This window comes from Carlito syrichta, unplaced genomic scaffold (genome assembly GCF_000164805.1).
Source record: "Carlito syrichta isolate Samal-C Ts95f unplaced genomic scaffold, Tarsius_syrichta-2.0.1 Scaffold314652, whole genome shotgun sequence".
NCBI lineage: Eukaryota > Metazoa > Chordata > Mammalia > Primates > Tarsiidae > Carlito > Carlito syrichta.
Window position 1 is genome coordinate 113,195 of NW_007258748.1, and position 5,758 is coordinate 118,952.

Genomic DNA, 5,758 nt, shown 5'->3' on the forward strand with positions numbered 1-5,758 from the left:
AGGGAAAGTGAGCAGGCCTGGGGTCAGACTGCTTTAGATGGCCCCCTGCTCTGATACTTGTTTATCTTTGTTTCTCTGGGTCTCAGCTACTTGAAATATAACATAGAATCAATGACAACGCTTACCATGTAAATCCTTGGACAGATTTAAGTAGATGGAAACTAGTGAATACAGAGGGTTGATTGCAATTTGCCATTTTATAAAAGGGACTTGAGCTCTGCAGATTTGAGTATCTGCAAGAAATAGAGGAGGGGTGTGGAGTGGCAGGGGAGTCCTGGAACCAATTCCCCACGAATACAGAGAGCCAACTGTACACACCTGAAGGGCCGAAGAATGTCTCTTCCAAGTTCCAGGGTGACTAGACTGTCTCCTACCGGCTGCACCGTTGCTTCTAGCTTACAGCTGATTCTCTCTGAGTTCCCTCTCTTCATTTCTACGGCTAAGAGATCTGTTCATCTCATTTGGCATAAGTCCCACTGATGCAGATGCTCTAAATCATAAGACGCCTATTAAGCATTTTGCTGTTTAATAGAATCAGGACAAAGCACACCCAGGACTGGCTTCAGAAATCATCTGTGAACTGGCTTACTCTGCGTTAAGGCATCGTTCTTCTCTTCTTTGGTATTTTCTCCTCAACTATTCTCAGTAGTAAATTCCAGCACGTCCCTTGGTGTGCCGACAGTGCTCCCCACCTGCACAAAATACATGGGCACCCTTCCCTATCTTCCCCACCCTTGTCTCTGTACCCAGAGCTTATTATCAAGGGTAGTTTCCTACACACCTTGGCGAGAGATAACAGCCTAGTCTGTATTTCTCCGAGAGGTTTTACCTTGTTAGGAAAGCATAACTCAGAGCTGGGCTTAAGATGATGCAAGAGAGATACCTGGAACACAAAATTTAAGGACCTCAAGAGTGGGCATCTCCTCTAAGTCTGCAACCTACACGCCTCTCCTGTCTTTACCCTGGCTCCCGCCCTGGTATCACCGCAGGAAAGGAAGGTGTCTGACCTAAAGTCCCACCATGGGATCAATAAGTCTGTACAGGGAAGTTTTTCTACCAGTCTTCAAATCCAGCCTCCTCCTTCTGACTAAGACCGAACCAGCTGCAAGTCTCCCTTCCTCTCCTGGTAACTGGAAGAGTGAAGAGGGCAGATGGTATCCCTCCACCCTGACATTCAGATATCACAGGCTCTGCTATGCTGTAGCCATTGGGTGAAGGCTCGTTGTAGCATCCAGCCAAGCACTTAAAGCTCTGGGTCTCTTTTGACTCCATAGTCCTTTGACTGTGGATTCTAAAAAGAAACTTGGGGGTCAACTACACATCACAAAAGTTTCTCCCTTGAATTCTGCCATTGAAACACAACTTACTCAGTTCAGTGAGGATGGGGACTCTTTGAATTTTTAGTTTCCCATAAAGTTCATCTAGGTAATATGAAACCTCATCTGTAGACACAGATAACAACAAAGAAAAGAAATTATAAATGCAAATGCAAAGGCTTGCTTAACTTGAGAAGAATGAAGAAGAACATCACATGACTTGGTACTTTATCTTAGTGAAGTTACCCTCATGTCCAAATCCAAAATCATTTTTTATATTTAGAAAAAAATGTATCATTTGGGTCTCCTCAGCATCTCTTTCTGAGAAATGTGGGGGGACGTGGATTTTTTTTTCTTTTTTTAAAGTTATCTTTATTTGATTTTTTAGAGACAGGATCTCACTCATTCTGTTGCCCAGGCTGGAGTGTCATGGTAGGATTATAGCTCATTGCAGTCTCAAATTACTGGGCTCAAGTGATCTCTCACCTCAGCCTGTTGAATAGCTGGGACTATAGGTGTACTACCATACCCAGCTTTAACTTTTCAAATTTTTTGTAGAGATGAGGTCTCATTATGTTGCCCAGGTTTGTCTTGAACTTCTGGCCTCAAGTAATCCATCTGCCTTGGCCTCTCAAGTAGCTGGGACTACAGGTGCACATTACCGCACCCGGCTAATGTTTTTATCTTTATTTTGTAGAGATGGGGTTCTCACTATGTTGCCCAGTTTGGTCTTGAACTCCTGGGTCTCAAGCAACCCTCTTGCCCCAGCCTTCCAAAGTGCTGGGATTATAGAGTGAGCCACCACACACAGCAATGTGTGTGTTTCCTAGAGGTACTTCAAATGAATTACAAAAGGGGCACAGCTCTTCTAGTAGTTCCTTATTAACATCACAACTAAGATATGATTATTCTCCATAGAGTGGCTGTGCCAGGAATTGGCTCAGTCAGGTGGTGGCACAACCTACATCAATTTGTTTGAAAAACTTTTAACAAACAACCAATGAATGGACGAGGCTGCTCCGTGAGTGCTTCTGGACACTTTGCCACTAACTGGCTCCTGGTACTCCCTGCCTTTTTTGAGCTCCTCTCTAGGATGAGGCACTGCTCATGTCTTGGCAGAACTGGCCGCCTTCACTTCTGGCAAGCTTGCCTCCACCTGGAAGGCCTTGGGGTATTAAGACAGGGATGGGATGCCACTTGGGGCCCTTGACCTCTGTGCTCAGTTTATAAATACATTTTCTCCTGCCTTAGGAGATAAGGCACTTCTTTCACATCTGTGACTCCAAAATAGAGCTAATCCCCTCTGTTGCTCCATCCCTCCCTCCCTTTCTCCCTTCCTTCCTTTCTCTCACAAATATTTAAGAAGTATCTACCCTTACTTAGACTGTGGGCAGTCCCTTCCCCAGTTACATACCGCATTTTTTTTTTTTTTTTGAGTTGGAGTCTCACTCTGTCGCCCAGACTGGAGTGCAGTGGCCGCTCCCGGTCACCGAAGCCTCGACCCACTGGGCTCCGGCGATCCTTCCGCCTCAGCCTTCCAAGTAGCTGGAACTACAGGCGCGCGCTACCACGCCCGGCTAATTTTTAATTTCTTGTAGAGATGAGTCTTACCAAGTTGCCCAGACGGGTCTCGAATCCGTGGGCTCAGGCAATCCACTCACCTCAGCCTCCCAAAGGCACGGGATTACAGGCTGGTTTTTTAATTTTAATTTTTTTTATGTTTGTGGAGGCTGGTCTCAAAATCCCGGGCTCAAGTGATTCTCCCACCTTAGTCTCCCAAGTAGCTGAGATTATAGCCGCGTCCACCAGCATGCGACCCTCACATGTGGCAAATACAAAATATTTTCAGATAGTGATGAATATGAAAATAAAAACTTAAAAGGCTACTGATTGAGGTTGGGGAGGTGGCTTTAGATAGGGTTTAAAGGGAGGCTTCTCTGACATTGGGATGAAATCCTCAGGGATGAGAAAAAGCCACCCCGGCAGAGGGGATGAGATAAGAGATTGATAGCAGGAAAGAGCTAGTAAGTACAGGATGAAGTAGGAGAAAAACTAAGCTCTCTGCCTGCGAGATCTTAGGTGACTTTCCGGCCATTGCCACGGGTCAACATGACAGAGTATAAAGTAGGGAACTGAGAGTATCTGACACATATTTATTAAAACTCTCTGGTTGCTGTGAGCAGTAGATACCAAAGGAAGATAAGAATTATAAATTATATAACTGTTACATCAACCCTGTGAATTAACTACAGTTAGATCACCTTTGAAGATGAGGAAACAGCATCTCAGGATTTTCATATCTTGCCCAAGATCACATGTCTTGTAAGTAATGGATGAGGTCCCTGATTCGCACCGACTTCCAAGCCCGTGCCCTTTTCAGGGTGCCTATTTTGTACTTTGTAGCCTTATTGAAATATAAGTTCTGACCTCATTTTCAGTAAGATATTAAGATCCATTTCCCTCAAAGCGGAAACCCCTCTACGGGGAAATCCTCCTTTGAATCCCACTTTCTGATTCCAGTTCCTGCTAAAAAAAAGGACTTGGAATAGCTTGACTTTTAGAGTCAAATGTTCTAACTGGGTGCAGACACATTCACATCAGCTGAAGTGACATTCTTCTGATGCCAGCTGATGGACAGCAACTGAATTTCTGCCTTGACTCCACCTCCTTGTAGAACAATGGTTAAACTGAATGTGTTAGATCATAGCCTGGGCATATTTTACTAATGGCAATATTTTTGCTGCCTAGTAGTATACAGTGTTATGCCTGAAATCTTCCAGGCTGGCAGGGTGCTATTACAAATGATGCTTAATTGTGGATTACTACTACCCATTAAAATTTCAGTAGCATATTAAGTTGTCAGGCTTAATTGCAGTTATATGTTTAGATTAGGCCACAGATTACTTAGTTTGGTGCCTCGGTATGCCAGCCTACTCTCCTTGTGATGTGTCAGGGCAGTAATTAGAGCATTACTGAAAAACTTAAAGTTTCCCATGGAGAGGTCCAGGAGGCCTGGCGTTCTTCCAGACCCTTTTCAGAGTCCTCACTCTGTTGCTCCTTCCTCACCCCTCGCCCCTCAAGATGTTCCTTGGTGAATCACTGTGTGGAATGGCCTTGGTGGTCCTAGCTTGGCTTCATATGTAAGTTTATCATGACTGCGAAGATGTAGAAAAGTTCTCTGATCCCACAAAGAGTTCACCAGATGATAGGCTAAGGTAGGGTTTCTCAATCTTGGTGCTGTTGACATTTTTCTTGTTTGGGGCTGTCCTACTTGTGATGATTCAATTACTTACAATTCCCTCATTTTTTGCTTCCTCATTTTTTTATCCTTGTCCCTTCTACCTCCTTCTACGAAACCAGTCGGCTGCTCCTATAAGAGTTACTTTCTTGCCTACAACAGAGTACATGACACATCGTATAGCGTCAATATATTTTTGTTGAATGGATAAACAAGTGAAAGTGAAAAAGCTCTAGATATAAAGGAAAGCAAAATTAGAATTGTAGGTTTATATTTTTCTAACCTATACTGGAGGTAACAATAATAATAATAATAGGAAGAACTACTCACCCAGACAATCAACTAGATGGCTTATGGTATTGTCAGTTTATCCCAGGATTACACAGTGTGTGTACTTTCATTTGTACATGGATAATACTGCTTTTAAAACAAATATTTTGGCCAGGCTCCATGGCTCAGCCTGTAATCCCAGCACTTTGGGAGGCTGAAACGAGTGGATTACCTGAGCCCACGGGTTCGAGGCCAGCCCAGGCACCTTGGCGAGACCGTGTCACTATAATAAATAAAAAATTAGCCGGGTGTGGTAGCGTGCGCCTGTAGTTCCAGTTACTTGGAAAGCCGAGGCGGAAAGATCGCCGGAGCCCAGCAGGTCGACACTGGGGTGGCTGTGAGTGTGCCACTGCCCTCCAGCCTGGATGACAGAGTGAGACTCCAACACAAAAACAAAAAATAAAAAACGAATACTTCTTCTCTGTCCAATTATAGCAAGTTACAAGCATGTACATGTGCACACACACACACACACACACACAGACACACACACACAAAATCATGTATGAATCTGAAGAGTGACCCTAACTCCTAAGCTAAGGATTCCGGTGGTAGTAGCCAACAGCACCCTCAAAAGACCTTTAGATCTGCTCAGCAGAGATAGGGCTCAGACTTCCTTAATCTGGTTGTTCATGGCACGTGGATATTCCTGAAGTACTCTGTAATTAGCTGTTTCGCGAAACACCCTGAAACCCTGAATGCTGAGTCGGTATTGGTTTCTTAGTGAGGGAGTATCTAGCGGTGGACTCATTCACCTACTAATAGATAATAGACCACATTGTAATTCCCTTGTACCAGTATCCTTAAATTTTCCTGCCTATACAACAGTGCCTAGAAGTCAGAGAGAATTCTTTTAGTTTCCCAAATTGACTCA